The 19,293-nt window shown below is 40.2% G+C and overlaps 1 protein-coding gene across 3 annotated transcripts in view; it reads right to left on the bottom strand.

The window, feature by feature from the left end:
- The window catches only part of sema5ba (sema domain, seven thrombospondin repeats (type 1 and type 1-like), transmembrane domain (TM) and short cytoplasmic domain, (semaphorin) 5Ba), a 146,807-nt gene that overhangs the window by 109,912 nt on the left and 17,602 nt on the right, over positions 1–19,293 (bottom strand). For all 3 annotated transcript variants that reach the window (XM_046403888.1, XM_046403887.1, XM_046403889.1), the window contains exon 2: positions 8,603–8,668. The gene's annotated coding sequence lies outside the window, so the exon portion shown is untranslated. The remainder of the gene's footprint in view (positions 1–8,602; positions 8,669–19,293) is intronic.

Below are 19,293 nucleotides of genomic sequence, written 5' to 3'. Positions count from 1 at the left end.
AAGTGGTCAGATGTTTAGGAGAAACCACAAAGCCAATTCCATTTCACAAACAGACACACTGTTCGGCTTGGGCCAGTCAGACCTTGCTGTTCTCACACAGACAAAGCAAATGAAGAAGAGAAGTGTTGGTGAGAGGGATGTAAGCTTGCAGAAGCACTAAAAGCTGTCGGAGAGAGCACGCTTCTGAACTCTCCCAGGTTCAGCTTCTAAGAAAACACTTCCTCGGGGTACATTTGTTTATCTGAAGTGTCCAAACTTCGTGGAGTGTGAGTCGTCTGTGAGAAAGCTCATCAGTGGTTACTGATCATTAAGTCGTCACTTAAAAGATCATTAAATGTAAATTACTTTTATTGTTTTGAGACAGTTTTATGTTAGAATTGAACATGGAGATGGACAAAAAGGCTGGAGTGGATCATTTCGCTCCATTTCTTTAACTTGTCTGTATCCCCCAAATGGTGCCAGCGTTTGATCCCATATAATAATGTGTTTTCCAACGCTGATTACAGTCCAGAGAGCGAGGAAACATCCTGTCATAAACAAAAGACAGATGATCAAGCCTGACACTATCTGCAACACTGTGGCTTTGCAAAACATGCGCCTATAATTAAATCCATTGTGATGTAATTGAAAAAAAAAAACATCTTGTATCCTGTTTTAATTGCTATGTGGTCTCACAACACAATTTCTCGTTACGGTCTTCTTGATGCGTGACCCAGGCATTATGCCAGGAAATTTGGTGATGAAAATGAAAACAAGTCTGATCACTGGTGGCATTGTTTACCGCCCCGACACACAACACGCCTCCAACGCTATGTTTATGAATCCAAATGGGAGCCTCACAGAAGAGGCCGCCTTGTGTTGTAATGGTGATATAATCACACACAGCAGAAAAAGAAATGCAGCTTATTTTCTTGATGAAATACAACAACCAAATGATTCCTTAATTTTTTGTTCATTTTCCCATTAGTTCTGTAAATGAGCAGTTTGATCAAGCTGAGCTGTAAATTGGAGGCTGCAGTGCGGATATCTTCATCAAAGTGTGTGAATGTGGATGGTTTTATAATGTGCCAGAGTCTAAGCATCCAAGATATCTTCTAGGGAACAACATGAACAATTCTCAAGCTGCAAGCTATCAGTCACCTGTACAAAAAGAATGATCTCCAAAGATCTAATTATCAGTCTAACTTATTGATGCAAGATTTCAACTTTTTGTGTATTTGTGTGTCTATTTTTCATTCTGCACTTAGCTTCACTATTCAAACAGAGCAGAACTAATAAGACCTTCTCTATCAGTGCTGCTCCTCAGTACTGGTGAGGAGGGACACAAAAGAACTCAGAGGTTGAAAATACAAAGTTATCTCGTCAGCCCCAAACCTCAATGTAATTAATTCTGTAAAGAATCCTAATTCTACCAAAAAGAAAAGGTCATCCTGTACAAGAACAGGCAATCCCATTTTGATATTTTGAAGTGAAAGTATTTTTCAAAGATGGCATAACACTGCGAGAGGGATGAAACAAAATCTGGATGCCCTTAAGGTTTGTATGAGAAAGTGTACAAAGCAAAGGGAAAACCCCACATGGAAAAGAAAAAAACAGCAGGATGAGTCTATGCAAATCAAAAAAGGAACTTAATGAACTGATGAAGATGCAAATAACTGCAGGAGAAACCATGTTGGCTGCTGGGATGAACACTGTATAGTTACACAACAGTACCTCATTGGCTGGCCTTTCCTGAGTTTACATGTTCATCCTGTTTCTCTGTGGGTGTCCTCTGGGTGCTCCAGCCTCTCCCCAACCTTAGGTTAAGGTTAAGTTAACTCGAAACAGCATCTCTGAACATCAGTGCTGAGTTAGACTGGTAATGCAATGTAAGCTGAGATAGGCAATCATGCTCAGGATAATCAGGTGTAAACTTTGGATGGGTGGATGGAAGCAAAATCAATCCAGCTTTCAAACTCAGTTAAAAGTTAAAGGTTAAATAAATTGTTTTTTTATTGAGTAAATGATGTGTGCACTTGTTTTGGTCTGAGATCCTGCGGTGAGGAAGGGAGTCAACTCCATATTAATGTCTATGTATTAAGAATGCGATGTTATTGGAGTCCCTGTTGGTGTAATGGTCAGGTGTACCAACACGTTTGTCTGTATAGTGTATCTAGTGGCAGTGAATGTAAAAATTTAACATTCTCTTATTTGCTTTTACTTTCAGTGTTTGTCGCCCAAAAAATGTGCACAGTGAGAAACAGCCATGATGCAGACAGAGAGAAGATAACATGAACACTCACAGGCCAGATGTCTATAATCCATTAAGATACAAATCGCATATAAATGTAAGTAAACCTAAGCTAAAGACCAAGTGAACCAAATTGAATGTCTGGGTTCATATAATGTAATTTTCATTATCTGCCATCTACCTTGTGCATAACCACTGTCTGAGTCCGTATCTGTCTGTGTCCCATAACAACAAACAGGGATATTTCCCCCAAAAAATAATTATATCTTTTACATCCCAACACATTTAATTATGTAAATATATTACTTTGAGGTTATTTCAGAGAACACAAAGTTATCTTCACAACCACCATGTGGTTCCACATCACAGGCTCATCAAATGACTGATGGGAAAATAGACATGCTAATCTGATCTGAACTTCTGCTTAATAAGGTGCTTTGATTAAAAATGGATTGAGCTGTTTCCTAGGTGTCCCCTGAAGAAGTGAAATTGATTCGGCTTAACAATGGAACCCCTGAAAGACCCTAACAGGTTCAGAAAACGAAACTAAATTCATAAATAAATAATTTAAACATCAATGTTGCAGTTCACTTTATCCAGGAAGACGCACAGCAGTCACAATGATCAAAAACATATGACTGACATCAGCAATGCAGGATACACATCTGGTCTGTTGTTGAACCAGATGCTTCAGCTGTGGCTGGCAGCCATCATTTTTGATTATTGTCCGTCAACGCTCATGGGCATCAGTATATTCCTTTGATCTATGTTTTTTTTTTTTTTTTTTGCTCAGGTGTTTTAAATCCATGCCTCTTACAAACACTTCTGTAATGGAAATGGATAACAAGCCTTCCCAGAGGGGTTAATCAATTTTATTGTTCTCCAAGAATAAAAAGATATGAAAAGATGTGAAAGGGAACTGATTGATTGTATGGAGGGAAAAAAAACAATTGGTGTCCTTTTCTTTCAGACAATTCCTTGTTTCCTCCTTGATAGAAGAAGTGATTTATTTTGACAGCTACCTCAATGAGTTTCATTTTACCCAACAGTCTTTGGCTCAACAAAAGACAGACAGAAAGAGAAACAGACAGACAGAAAAGAGAGCACGGTGTGATAAAAAGAAAAAATGAAGAACAACAATAAAAAGATGGCAAGTTAACGACTCAGATAAACGCGTGAAAGCAGCAGCTGAGGTTCGCTGTGAGTAAGCCGCTGGCTGAGGGCCTGGTGGGCTAGATTGACCCCACAGAGGAGGAGAGAGCACAGTCCAGGGCTATAATTAGAAAACACACAGTGCCACTAATCCTTACTGAATGATTAAGCAGCAAACAGCAAGTTTACAGCCAGGAACGCCACAGCCGACCGGCTTCAGAGAGTCAAAGTGGGGTTTTTCTTTTTCTTTTTCTTTTTTCTTTTCGCACTGATTGAGACACTTAAGTTGTGCTTTCTCAGGTGAGGCTTATTCAACACTTAATAAATCAAAGGTTTCTAATCGGATTTTGGAGATGTTAACTCGTTAAAGCTGGATTTATAGTTACATTACATGGGTTCTATTTGTAAAAACAAATAGGGCAGCTGTATGAATACAATGATAGACCAGAAGTACTGTGACTGATCAGCCTCAACTGCTTGTAGTTATTTCTGAAGAGAGCATTTTTGACAGTACAAATGAGCACTCGAGCAAGTTCAAAACTGGCTCAGTAATCTTTTCAGTAACACTAAATACATTTTGTGATCTTGCAAAGCAGCTCAGCGTCCATACATTTGTTGTGAGGCAGAAATAAGAGTGTCAGAATAGTGCTTGTTGCATGTCAGACTCTGATGCCAAAGACTGGAGTTTCCCTCCTCTCAGAGACTGTTTAAGTCAAGTCAGTTTTCTTTATATAAGATGAACTTTATTGATCCCGCAGCCTGAAATTGCAACAACTCTTTTCAGTTTATATGGCATATGATGCCCTTATTCAGACCAATTCATTTGAGTCTGAACTATAAAAAAGGAAGAGAAACAGGGGAAGGAATCTTTTCCTCAAGGTCACAAAAAAAATTAAATGCAATAAATGCGGTTTTGAACAATAGTTTTTACCTTGACAGACCCAGTGATGTCACTGCGCTGGATCAGTTTCTATGAATGCATGGTGGGACCACAGGAACACCCGACATAGAATTCCTGCCTAGTCTGTCCTTTGTGTCCTCACAAAACTTGTCTTACGTGCTCCCTCTTCAAAAGTATCAAAAAATATTAATTTTAGTCTAGTCTAAAACCTATGTTCACTGCTATTTTCTGTCTTTGCATCAAGGTTCAATATGTCTCACATTCACATGTCTGTATGTTGCCAGAATAACCAGAAGTAATCATGGATTTTTGCAAGAAGGAAGAAGAAAATGGGATCATTATCCAAAACACTTCCTCTCAGTCTTTGTTTTCAAGGAGCCAATCATCTCCCTCTCAGCCAAAACTTGAGACTGTTTTCTGTTCTGTTTGTCGAATTCATAAGCACAAACCACTCCATCTTGTATTAGAGACTAGTTACATGAATAGCTTCACAAATGGCTATGAGTGGTTCAAAAAACAAGTCAACATTAGTTAACATTTACATTCAACACTAAGCATGAATGGTTTCTGACATTAAGACAATGAGTTGGATGAATAAAAAGAGAAAGTATTCCAGGCAAGATTTATATGTTTTCATAGCCTCCTCCCATCCGAACGGGTACCTGCAGCAGCAGCCAGCTCTGGAGTAACTGCAGAAGACAGCTAATCATTAGCCAGTTAGCCTCCATTATGGCCTGGGATCCAGGCCTGGTGATAAAGAACCAAAGGAGTCAGGGCTCACAGTTTAATGATCCAAAGATCAGTGCAGGATTTACGGGCTCCGGGTTTCCACCACGGCCCCTGGACAAAAGCCTCCTCCCTTGCTTCATTTACTTCAGCGGAGGAACTGAGTTCATAAAAGCAGGAACCGATGTAGGAAAGTGATGAAATCTCCCACCTTTTGTGGATAGAAAAATAAAATGAAGGAGACATCAATCATTGAGACAAAGCTTCCAGTTGATTAGATGATAAATAAAGGCAAAGTGCCAGAAAAAACATTTCACACACCAGGAGCTTTACTGTGCCGTCAGTATCTCTCTCTCTCTTTAGTTTTTTTTTTTTTTTTGAAGAGTATGACATTATAGCTCATGGTGCACTCTGAATTTATGGGCGTTTGGCAGAAACCTGATTCAACCGTTTCAGGCTCAGAGGATCAACTCTGATCGCTCTATATTGAGTCTGAGCTACCCACTGATGTTGGAAACGAAGACTAAACTTCCGCCAAAACTTGTAGCAGATGTCATCCGTATAACAGACAGAAATGTATGTGTTGCAAGCACTCTGCAACCGCTGAAATCCTTTGACTGACTGAGATAGCGTGTGCTCTTCCTCCTCAGACCAGTTCCTACAACTTCTGAGAATTCCTTTTCAGCGGTGGAGGAATAAGTGAAAACAGGGTTCATCCAATCATCTCAAATGACCCCACTAAACACTGAAGCAACTGACCCAGTCAAACAATGTATCCCCAGCTCTTTCTTTTTCCCTGGACTCCACACCTGCTCATTACTTCACATCTTAAAGCCAGTGACCAGTGACATCGTAGTCAGTCAATTATCCAGCAAGATGGATACAGCTGCCATTTTCTGACATCTCTAGGATGTATCCAGTTTTGGACTTTCTGACAAACGTTTTTATTTTCTACAAACACATAATGCAAATTTTAATGGACACTGTATTGCAGAGATTGGAAGGGTCTGACATCAAAAACCTTGTTAATGGCAAAATATTACTTGGATTTGCATCTAAACAAGTTCATAAATGGAGCACATGATCCAAAGTTCTTTAAAATTTTACTCTTTTTCACTCATTTACACAAACCAATGGGAGTGAAGAACCATGCAAGGTGCTGAGCTGCCCATCAAGAGCAATTGGAGTTTGACATGTGGACATCGACAAAGATATTCAGGTCATAAATCTTTCCATTTAAGAAGGACTAAAAGATTGATTCATAGATACAAATCATTGGTGTCATCCGAAACAAGTCATCAAGAGTTCTTAAACAGTCATAGTTCAGAATGAGCTGATGAGCTCTTGATGCATGAGTAATTAGTAATTAGAAAGACTGGATCTATGTCCTGATAAGATTAATGGTTTTCTTATCGGATCCAGATCTCTAGCTCAAGTGATGACATCATCAGCTGGCATGTGTTTTAACACAATGTCACATCGGCCTTGGACCGAGTGATTTTTACTCATCTCAGAAGACCCCCTCTATTATCATCACCATCCCCCCCGATGTGGTGTGAATACCTCCTCTGTCAGCCAGGCCAAGGATCTGCCAGCAGCCCCTCTTTTTGTGAGCTGAATGGGCATGGCCCGGCCACGTTTTAAGGCGCCCTAATGTACCATGGCTGGACCACAAAAGCAGCGTGGTAATTTGCCAGGGATAATGACGCTCACTTAATTCGGCCCTAGGGGCCACAAACAGAAAGCTTTAAAGAGAATCCCCATCCAGGGATGAGTCCCCTGTCGCCCCCCTTTTTTGGGTCGGTCTCTCTCTCTCTCTCTCTCTCTCTCTCTCTCTCTCTCCCTCTTTCTCTCTCTCTCAGTCCACCCCTTCTCTCTCTCTTATTGGCCTGAAAGAATCTTGTTTTCTTCCGGCTTATTGTCAGCCTGAACTAAATATCAGCAAACAACAGCGGGACTGGAAGAGACAACATGCCAACCACGACTGGAGCCCCTGATCTCCTCCCAGAGGAGCAGAGAGAACCAAGACAAATACAGAGGAGCTTCCTCAAAGCAGCGAGAGAGGGAGCACTGCTGCTCTGCTGCTCTGCTCCAATGACACATATTAGGGAAAGACATTTAGGCCGCAAATTGAATTGAGCAGAGTAAGTGAGAAGGAGGCGAGTGCTAAGTACAGGGAGTACAACAACAGAACGTAAGCAAATGCCAGAGCTGGCCTTCAGGGATATTAAATACAGAGAAAGAGAAGAGGGTGAGATTGGTCTGTGCTTTTCATGATAAATTGCCCAGGCTTGTGTTTTGGGCAGTAAAGCTTTGTTCGATGAGTGAAATGTTCAATATCAAATAAATCTGGTCCTCGGCTTGTTACCAGTAAATCTAATAACTGATGGCAGACGATGGTCAAAGCAATTAAATACGAAGGTTATTAAAGAAATGATAACATTTAACTGTGGAGTTTGGGGGCCTTGTATGTTTTCAAATCATAACAATCGCTTTAAATCATTCTTCTGCAATCTGAATGTGCTGCAATTCATGAATGAAAGCTTTACCTTCAACAACTATTTCTTAGCTGAGATGAGACAAGAAAGGAAAAAATGTTTTGAATGAGAACAGATAACAACATGACTTCAGGCAACATGTTAGCTCAGTTTTCTCACAATCACAGGTAATTCACATAATCTGTAGTTATGCCTTAATCTACATAAAGACTTAATCTTGCCATTTCAATGCAAACATACCAACACTTGATTACTGTTAATACCAGACTAAAGTCACAGTCACAATGCAGCATTTAGATGATTCACGTTAAGCCATTACCCAGAAGCCTCAAAAATTTGATCAGTTGTTTGATAGTTGGATGCAGATTTTTATAGGTAAAAGCAAACATATAAAAATAAGTTGTTGGGGTTTTTTTTTTGTTTATTTGTTTGTTTTCTGGTGAAAGGATTCAAGGGGCTGAATTTGAACTCCCCAGTTCTCTGGTTTGGGTCCACTTGGAGACTGGTTGCATTTCTTTCACTCTCGCCCATGTCTGTCTATCTAATGAAGGTCAAAACACCTGCAATATGAAAATGCACTGACTGTGACCAGTTTCTTCTAGTGGAGGTGATGTGATTGTCTATCAGAGTGATTCACTGGTTCAAAGAGAGAGAGAAGAATTGTCCATTAGCAACCTGTCTAAAGCCTCACCCATCCTCCCACCTCTACTGCTTATCCTCCCCTCTTCCGGGTCTACTGCCATATTCTCGCTGCTGCTTTTCAAATCACTTCACTCAGTCAGGAAAAAGCTCTCTCAACAAAAAAGACTGCCTAACCTTTACTACAGAGGCCATAGAGTTTTTTGTGGCAGGGGGAGGGGTTGAAGACATTTGGAGAAAGTGAGAATGAGAGAAAAGAATAATGGCAACTCCTCATCATAGAAATATTTACAAGACCAAAGAGAAGTTTGGCGTTTGCCAGCAAAACTGAGCACAAAAGAAAAAAAAATGAGTTGGGGAGCAAATACAAAGCAGTAATCCAGGACGAAACTAGCGGAAGAAATGCATGAAAGTGGTTTGAAAAGTTCTGAATGAAATAGATGAACGTGTACTCACCAGCTAAGCATCACTGGGGTGTTGAGAGGGGGGCTCAGAGGGCCGTCTGTCCTTTTCAAACTGATTCTGGAGGGAGAGAGGGAGAGAAAGAGGGAGGAGGGGGAGGGGTGAGTCTTTGACTAGCTGCTCGCCTCCTTCTAATAAGCAGGGTGCAGAGCCACAAAGAAGTGCTGGCGCTCTCGTAAACAAACCGCCAACTTATCAATGGAGCAGAGAAGGCGGAGCAGGAATGGCATTTAAACGGAGACTTCATGGGGTTGGGGGCTGGAGCAAAAGAGAGACCTGGAAGTTTCCTTTACATCAAGTGATGGCCTGACCCCACAATAACAAGCCACAAAGTTCAATACAGTTCAAACACATAAAACTCTAGACTCTAGACTATATAACATAAGAAGCCTTGTATTGCATAGAAAACACAATCCAAATATCTCCAACTGTAAATTCTCAAAATGGATGTAAATGAGGTGAACCAATGCCTAATTGTGCTGAATCAAACACTGATGCTAATATGCAGAGAGCACTTTGGGTTCCAAGCTTTTTGATCTCAACGCTACAGAGCAAATTGGGACAAATAGCCCTGGGTGGTTTCTACGGCAACCTGAAAGAGCAGCTCAGACTTGTCATCCCTCTTGCGGCGTTTACTGTCGTAATATGGCTGCTGTTTCCTTCACTTCCACACTAAAAGGCAAAGATGAATAAAAGAGAGATTGATTATTGTCATCTTTGCCTTTTAGTGTGGAAGTGAAGGAAACAGCTGCCATATTATTGCTGCAGTAAGACCAATCACTTCTGCTTAGAGGTTTAGCATAATCAACTGTGCATTCATATAGAACACTGCTACCCATTGACTCATTCGGAAACTTGTTTGCCAGTTAGTCTCTAAAATGTCAGAAAATATTGAACAATGTCCCAAGTGACATTTTCAAAATTCATGTCTTGTCTGACAAAGACGATGAAATTCATGTTTTTTTTCACAGTTTAAAGTAATATAAAACTGAGAGAAATCTTAAGCTGCAAGCTGGAACCAGAGAATGCTTGGCATTTTCGCTTCATTAATTAAAAATAATCAAATATCACAATTATTATGAATTAATTCAAATCCAGTTCAAAGTTCTTCTCCCAGATTCTCCAGCTCTGTGCTGAGAGTCTGAAGCCACAGCCACAAAGACAGGTAGACAAATGCAGTAAAGGGGATTTTCTATGGAGCTAAGCTGAGAATTTAACGCAGAGCAGCGGGAAGTGTCCTCTCAAACAAAAAAAGTCCCCGTAATCTCCAATGTCAGCGTGGGATCAAGCTTTATTCACTGCAACAAGTGAGGAGAAAGAATTCTCATAAACTGCTTAGTCTGTGACCTACAGTCTTACTCTCTTTCAGACACACACATATTCACACATGCAAACACACTTCCTCCTGAAGTGATGCCTCTACAGCAGACAGTCAGACAAACAAAGTCTGGAGCTACGCAAATATTCAATTTCAAATTTCAAATTTTATCGGCCAGGTGACTCATAGCAACGTGACATTTAATGTGACCTAAATGGCTTTGCAGATATGTGGTTTGATAGACGTGGATCCGACAACAAGCCAAGTTTAACAGATAACATCAGAAGATGCCTGATGGGGACATGGATCTCTGAACCAAATTCTACAGCAATTTGTCCAGTCGTTGTGACACGTCACTCAAAACGGAAAATGTGAATCTCATGGTGGAAAAAGTCACTAAAAGACATTTGGATTCATCATGAGGGAACCATGGACACCTGTACCAAACATCATGGCAAATAAGCCAACAACTGTTGAGGTGTTTCAGTCTAGACTGAGAATGAGTTATTTCCAGGTTCTGGTACTGGGAATGCAGGCTTACTGAGACACTTAAAGGAACTGAGCTATTGTGGTTTTGACAAGTCAAAATGTCTGCCATGTAAAAGGTCTAAAAACACAAAATCTTAATATTGTTTTTTTTTTTGCTCTACAAAATGGCCTCTCAACCAGGTTTCAATCAAAGTTTTAAATGTCATTAAATTATTTTAATTTTGTCTCTACTCCTCTCCCCTGACTGTGAAATCTCACAAACACACACACACACACACACACACACACACACACTTAAGATGCTCGGCAGTCCTTCTGTTAACAGTATGAGACCATCAAAACAGCCGGGAGGTTGAGATCACACTCCTGTGATCCAATCTGGAACTTTCTTTTGGACTGTCAAAACTTTTGCAGCTCACCACAGTGCATCTTCCTCTTTTCCAGGCATAAGAAGTGGGTATCAACGGTGGCCATCGGCTCCAGCAGTGAAAATTAAATTCTTCTAATTAAGCTCCGGTTACTGGTAACTGAATCGGGCAGTGTAATGAAGACTTAGCGGGAAATAGGTGAAGAGGCGAGTTACAAGACAGCAGGAGTTCACAACTCAGCAACTCATGGAGTTTATCTCTCTCTCTCTAACTCTCACAAACACAACTGTGAAGTTTAACATTTCTCCTTCAGGTCAGTGAAGGAAATACTTCTAATTAGGAGCAAATTACTGCCTGCAGCTTTCCAGTTTGCATCAGACTCTAGCAGAGCGCTGTTGCTTCTTTTTACCTCTGGAGCCACCCAAAGTCTAACACATCACATCGTAGTTTTTACTGCACATGGACGCTTTACAGCACTTTGGTGAAGACTCATAGGACAAGACAAATATTGACAATGTAGTAACTTCTGATGTTGCCATAAATATGCATATTAGGAAGCGTTTCCTCAGTTCCTGTTTTATTGAATCCTTTGTTTGTTTCTAACATACCTTCAGTCATAGTGTGTGTGTGTGTGTGTGTGTGTGCTGGGTAGCGGTGTGGGTTTTAATTGTTTTTTATTGTCTAAAGCTCTTACAAATAAAGTTTGATTGATTGATAAGAGCAATCACCAGCAACAATATAGTCATGGCTCTGTGTGGCTGTAGATCAAACAGCTGTCATCAGACTAAAAATAAAAAACAACAAATATTTTTCCACTTACTGTTGTCATCTGTCTGTCAATTCAACCACCAGATAACTAAACAACCAGCACTAATGTGAACTCTAATTTGAGTTATATTCTTAAACATTATAGACTCTACAATGAGAACATTTGGCAGTTACAGTCTCAGTAGTCATGTTGCCATACAATTTGCAGATTTTAAAAACAGTCTGCAGAACAATAAGTCAGTCTAAATTTCCATCAACTACTGGTACCCAAATATACTCCAGAATAACTGACAAAATTATATTATCATTCCAGCACCGGTATCTCTCATACGTTATGGAATTTCATTGCTTCTTCCTACTATAAAGCATATACATGTGTTGGGGACATGCGACAGGATGTCCTCTCTCAAACCCACTCCAGTCCCACTCACACTAAACAGAAGTAGTTCTCTATGTGAGCCAGGGCAGCAAATACGAATCAGAGTAAATCCATCCATCCATCCATTTTCTATACCGCTTATCCGTCAGGGTCGTGGGGGCACTGGAGCCTATCCCAGCTGACTACGGGCGAGAGGCGGGGTACACCCTGGACTGGTCGCCAGTCAATCGCAGGGCCAACACATAAAGACAGACAACCACACACTCTCACACTCACACCTAGGGGCAATTTAGAGTAGCCAATTAACCTAATGTGCATGTTTTTGGTATGGTGGGAGGAAGCCGGAGGACCCGGAGAAAACCCACGCAGGCACAGGGAGAACATGCAAACTCCACATAGAAGGGCCCAGACCGGGATTCAAACCTGGAACCCTCTTGCTATGAGGTGACAGTGCTAACCACTGCATCACTGTGCCGCCCTCAGAGTAAATCTGATCTCTAAAAAAAGATAACTTGGAGACTCACAAGAACTATGTAATAGGAAGTTATTAATCTTTTCTGACGTTGTTGAATGTTTGGTTGCATCAGTTACATCTGTCAACAAAGCTCTATATTTTCAGTTGATTTTAGAAATAAACAAAATGCACATTATTGATCAATTATCTAAATTACAGACTGGACAAAATACATCAAGTATTTCGTAATTATTTAGGTTTATCTGTGTTTCAGCCATGCACTGAGTAACAGAGGGCTTCTCTCTGTTCAGCTGTGCGATTTTTTTTCCACGCACAATAAGCAGAGGAAACAATGATCCTGCCAAGTAAACTGTGTAATGACACAGTTTCTACATTACCTCAAGCCCAATCAGTACAATATGTGTTGCCACATTTTTGCATACTGACCAGCACAAATACCAACAGGTTAGTATACCCTTGACAAGCCCTCCAACGTATGATCCACTTGTACTTTTTGTCATAAAATGTAAAACCTTTGTGGATATTTTGATCAGAAAATGGAAGAAAATTTTGTGATCAGCAAATTCCAAAAGTCCAATTACAAATCAAAAATTTAGCAAGAAAGACACCACCATTTCGAAGGCTTGTCACAGAGAACATGGCATTATATTACAGAAAATTACACACTGACTACACAATGACCTCCACTTAAACTATTAAAAGTCCCAGCATGAGGGAAAAACAAGATTCCCCTTACATTTACACATTTAAACTGAATCATTAAAATTCACAGCCTAAGGACAAATCCAGTGTAAACCAAACACAACAAAAACAAACAGGGAAGCATCACATCCAAGAGGAGTCTCAGAGAGAGCAGACAGGATGTTGGAAAAAAGCTGACAGAAAACATTTCTACTCAAGTAGGTGAGCCTGTATTTACTTTGTGTTACTGATAAACACTATCATGTACCCTAAAAAGTAATCAGAGGAATTGTTATTACACCAAAATACACTGAAGACTGCCCACCTCCTAAAAACAAAACATTCCACATAACTTGTATGTGATAGTATAGATATAACACTCCAGCACGGACCGCTGGTTTTAAGCATGTTTTCCCATCAGTTACATGTGGTTCTAAGTGCTGCAATAATAAGAGCTCCAGCTGATGTTGCTATGGAGCCAGTCAGAGGCAGGAATCAAAACCGCAGTAAATTCACAGTGCTTTGCTGTTGCCAACAAAATACTGCATCATACCTGACTAATTAATTTCACACACCCGTAATCTGAAAATGGACCAATTTAAACTGCTGAATGTTTTATTAGGTTCATGTAAAGTTTAAACTCAAGTTTCAGCTAATTGCAGTGCACACATCAGTGCACACAACATGTAAATGAGTATTTCTTAGTTGTAGAAAATGTTCCTTGTGGGTCATAACTTCCCGTCTGGTGACAGGTTTGCACTTCATATGATATTTTGTGATGCAGTTTATCGTCTTCTGAATTGGTCATTCAACTCATTTAACTCCAGTCAAGTCACGTGAATTTCACGTTCTGGGACTAAACAATCAATTCAGATGAGGACTAACAGCACAAAAACCCAGGAGCAAACGATCTGAATTCTGTGAAGTACAGCACAGACACACACATAGATGCTGCTCCCTAAAAAGTTGACTCTTACAGACGAGACAGTTTAAATAGCACAACCCGAAACCATGGCATCATATTGACAGGCTAAGTCATCCATTGCCCTTGTTATTCTGCTCTGTCCACGTATGTCCCCACAATGGCAGAGTTTCCAGTCTAGTTTCACATGTCTTTGGCTTTCCATTACAGCACTTGGCCTGTTTATATAAAGTGTGACCTCTGACCTCACACTCCCTGTTCTCAGAGACAACCTCGATCTCTAGCTTAATGGAGGGGTCACTTATTTTATTGCATGTGGTAACAAATGCTTACAGCTAAGATGTAAAGACTATAGAGCGTCAGTATTGTAAATGCTAAAACGGCTTTTTGTGCCCACATGTCCATACATCCACAGCTCTGTGTATACACTGTATATAGTACCATATAAATACATGTGTTGCTGTACTTCCATCTTTGTGAAAAACAGTTTCAGCCCTTGTGCCATGAGTTGTGCTTATCTGATTGCTCACTAAGCTGAAGTGGGTCCCTGCTGTAATTAAGTGGCACCTCCATTTAAGAAGCCCAAGGCTCTTAATACATCAGCTTTAGCTTTAGCACTACAAAGTGCACGGCTGACCAACTGGCTTAGAGAAATGATGTAGACTACGGAGACTAACTATGCTATTTAAATGCAATGGTCCTCAGAAATGTGACATCTCCTCATACAGAATACTTTCCAGGGCTGGGTGACATACTGAATGTTAATTATGTAAAATATTCACATAGTCAATTCTAAATCAATTCTGATGTTCGTTTTTGTATTTTAGGCCCGAAATTACTTACTTAATGGTGAATTTCTAAAAAAAATTCAGCAAGTAATGTGTTTGTTAGTGTTTGTTCTATACACATTTTCACCCTTAATTATTATTTGCTTTAGTTCTGAAACGCTAACATATTGAAAATCTCTTCTCATAAAATCTGATACATTTGGAATTCAGGTACAAAACAATAAAGAACTGAACCTCCTCTGAACCTGGTGTTTGCTGTGGGATAAAGTCCCTCCAATAGAGTCCACATTTGGTCCCACTGGCTGTTAATTAGTCTACTACTGGAGTAAGTATAGTTGCACTTTGGGTGTTTGCATGTGTGTGTGACGGAACATTTTACCACACATATATGTGTATCTGTGAGTGCTTTAGGTGGGAACTTCACTGTTTTTGTGTCCTTGAGTGTTTGTTTGTGGGAAATGCTGCTCATGTAAATGTGTCTGTAACTGAATTTGATCGTTCCAAGTCCAGTTTGTTGTGCTGGGGCAGAGTGAGGTACACACCGGGGGGATTGAATTGTCTGCGGGCAGCCAGCAGCAGCAAACTCTGCTTCAGGCCAACATTATACTTATCGAGCTGAATATTGATCCACGTGCCCAGATTGTGCAACAGCCAAATGGCAGCACCATCATTGCCAACCTGGCAGAAAGAGACCTGGATCTGTTTTACAGCACTTGACACAAACATGAAGAACGTGTGATTTGCTCACGAAAATCATCAAGTTCTTGTTCATTGTTGCAGTAACTGGCGTAGCTTATTCTGCTTCTGTTGCTTTAAGCATAATTAGGCAAATAGGATGTGACTCTTGAGTCTGGTGGGAATGAGTAACTGAATTTATACTCGTACTCTGCTTTGCATTCAAACAGCTTATTTTTTTAGGACAAATTTACATAATGGCACAGTCAGGCTTGGTCATGAACTGTGGAAGAATGAAAGACAAACTAGAACTGAACGTCACTGAAACAGCAGCCTTCAAAATGTTTAAGAGATCTAATCCGTAAAATTGCTGAACCATTCCACTGCATTTCTTTTCTTGATTAAACATGAACGACAAAGACACCACAACAATCATACAGGATGATGAGAGTTGGGATCTGATAGCCAGTTTCAATTTGGATTCAGATGCAAGTTGGCAACACCCAAATTTTTTAAGCTTTCAGTCTGAGTCAAACATCTTATCAAGTCTTTTATCTTGACTCAATTTTTTTCTAAATTCATGTAAGTCACTTGGCTAAAGATAGAACTGAACAATTAGTTATTTCTAACTTTGGCTACCAAAAATTGTTAAAAGCTGAAAAGTATTGATGTGTTAAATTATATTATATATATATATATTATAGTGGCATGAACTATAACTTGCTGATGCTTTTATCCAAAGTGCATTCAACCATGTGGATATAACCCAAAAAGTTGCAAGAAAAATGAAAGTACTTCATCAAATATGCTGATTTGCTTCAAGTTCTTTGTTCATTTGTTATAGTTATTTTTAACTTAAGTTACTGGCAGATGTTCAAAGCAAAACCTAATTTGAATCAATACTGCACTCAGATTCAATAAAATGTTTTTGAACCCAAGCCTTAGCTTACCAGTGCTACGGATTTGATCAAATATGGTTTAACCAACTCTCAGATCATAGCAGTTAAATCAGTCAGCTAGGTCGTTTCACATAGATGCACAGCATTTTACAAGAGCCAGACTTAGCTGCTCCACAGTGTATAACATGTGTTCTCCATCTCTAATCCTGAAACTTAAATCTTTCTATCAAAGCTTTGTGTGAACATCCCCACCAGAACACTGAAACACTCCCCCCCATCCCTCATTATCCCAAACACTTGATCTCCATTTCCCCCTCACTTTTCTTCTACCTCTTCTTTCTCAACAGAGAAAAACTCTGACAGTAGCTGCATCATTAAAACATGCACAGCAATACGATTTGGCTAAATCCCCTGACTTTGTGGGTGGAGAGCAGCTATACTCGAAAACACAGAAAGACAAAACTGATTCTTTCGTGCAGTCCTGAAGTGGTTACTTCTCCCTAAGCATTGCAAACCATATGTGGCATTGAAAGGAGAGGAAAACCATTCGCACCTGCCATTTGCATGCATATTTATTCCAACAGAGACTGGGCTCTGAAGCGTAGGGCCCCCAGGATAAGGAATGGAAGGACTGGGGAGAAGAATTATGTATTAAGCCAAAGGACATGGGCTTCCAGAGGGAAAAAGAGAAAAGATAACTCTCCGTCTTTTCCCTGCTGGTCAGAAGCTATCAAGGGAAGAAGTGAGCTGAGTCGAGCAAAGCAGCAGTAACTATCACCCCAACTGAGGAAGAAAGAAAGAGAGTGGGTGATGAGGAGGAGGAGGAAACAAGAGGGATGAGAGGGGAAGGGCGCATTGCAGCACCACATAAATTCAGAGAAAAACACACCTCTGAGGAGAAATTGCCTGCAGAATCTTACGCAAAACTGAAACTGAATCTGCTTCCTGTGCTCTATGCAACTGCGTCAAAGCAAATTCAAACAGAAAGGGACTCGGTTGTACCATGGCAATCAGTAACCTTTTCAGCTGCTGAAGCTGCACAGCCCATATGCTTTTATACCCTCCACAATGTAAATTAAGGGTAGAAAATTGAGTGAAATGTTTCCATCAGCCTAATGTATTATGTGCATTAAGCTAGCACAGCTTTCGACCAGCAGCTCTGAAACACCGCCCCAACCTCTAATATGAGAAAGGAACTCTCCCTGTGTGGGCATGTACAGAGAATTAGAATTAATCCCACAGGGATGGACCAAACATGAGGTGGTCTGACCTCATGACATCTGGGGACATTAGAATCCCCCAAAAACTCCATCCACTCTAACACTAAATGTTCAGTTATATCATGATATGTATCATCATTTGAATGTGAAATTACTTGCAACTGTACATCTTGGGAAGTGAGAATTTGGTCATATTGCACAACCCAAGAGTGTTACATGGTTTTTGAGTTCAGGGCTTGGTGCAGGTCTGAACATGTATTTTGGGACTTTGAAAAAGGAATAGGCCTTCCCCAAACTGCTGCCACAAATTTGGAAGTACACTGTTGTCTATAAAATGAGTGTAGACTGCAGCATTCAGATTTCCCTTTATTGGCTTTATTGGTGACCAAACCACCGAAAACAGCTGCAGACAAAAAGCATACTTTTGTTTTAGTTTGTTTTCCCTGGATGTGTAAAGAGAGTGGACTGATAGAAGAGGACTGAAAGTGATTCATCTTCCTGAGTCAGGCTTGGTCAGGTGAGCACAGAGGTGCAGGCCACGTTTGGTTTTAATCAATGGAAATTCCACCTGGAGATCAGTTGAAAGAGCCAAAAAAAATGAAAAAGAGGCACAGTGAAAAGCAGAGAATTTGTAAGAGAGAGACATCAAGCGAGGAATGATAAGAGTGCCAGAAGAGAGTCCCAAAATGAGAAAGAGATGTCAGGAATTAAAAAGCAGTTTCTGATGATAGAGATGATACACAGTAAATAGGAGTCGATAAAAGACAGAAATAAATTTTGAAAGTGTGACAAGATGAGGTGCAAATGACAGCAAGAATTAGGCCATTTAATGTACTTGTGGCTGGGAATCAAGTTCCCGATCCATCTTTTCAAGTGCAGAAATGAAATCCCCACTCATCATTGTGGTGTGAGGATATAACTAAAGAAAAGAAAGTGGCATGTTAAAATGGCCCTGTCTTTTATCAATTTTATCAATCTTTTATCGATCCCGGGACAACAGCAAAGAGTTCTTGACTTTCTGAAAGACAGAAGGGAGATAGAGAGAGCTTTTGATTAAGTAATTTGGTGTTTACTGCCACAGACTCATCCGTCATACGCGCCGTTTGCTTAACAACTCCTGAAATGGAAGTACTTAGCAATTAAGATTGAACTGCAGAACAGAGAGACAGGTTCAAATTATATGCGATGCAGTGAAGGGGGCTATTAATTTGGTTTCAAAGAGAGCATGGCCTGGGGGGATAAAAGGAAACATTACACTGTTTGAATGTGTATATAGACAGGAATCAGTGTGACTTCTCAATCTGCTTCCAACTGATTTCCCACTCACCCACAAGAAATGTTTCAGCCAACACCACGTGATTAGTTCACTTCTTACAACACCTTAAATAAACTTAAGGTGCCCTCACAGAACCTGCACAAAGCAAAGCAAGGAAGTCTGCAAACAATACATAATTAATGCAATTTCACCAGCCGAGTGAAGAACGACTCTTTCCTCACATAACTTTATGGCCCATTCAAAGTGACGACTGAAGCTTCGCTCTTCAGCGTCTCAAAGCGGCAGATCAAAGCTTGCTTGGATTCAGTCTAGCATGAATGAGACCTCTAGAAATGTTGCATTCAGCTTTAACAAGTTTATTCAGTTTCTGCTTCGTTTCCCTTCATAATATCGAGGAGCCCGCAAAAAAAAAAAAAAAAACAGTGCT

This window comes from Scatophagus argus, chromosome 11 (genome assembly GCF_020382885.2).
Source record: "Scatophagus argus isolate fScaArg1 chromosome 11, fScaArg1.pri, whole genome shotgun sequence".
Classification (NCBI taxonomy): Eukaryota; Metazoa; Chordata; class Actinopteri; family Scatophagidae; genus Scatophagus; species Scatophagus argus.
This window is presented reverse-complemented; position numbering and strand designations above follow the sequence as displayed.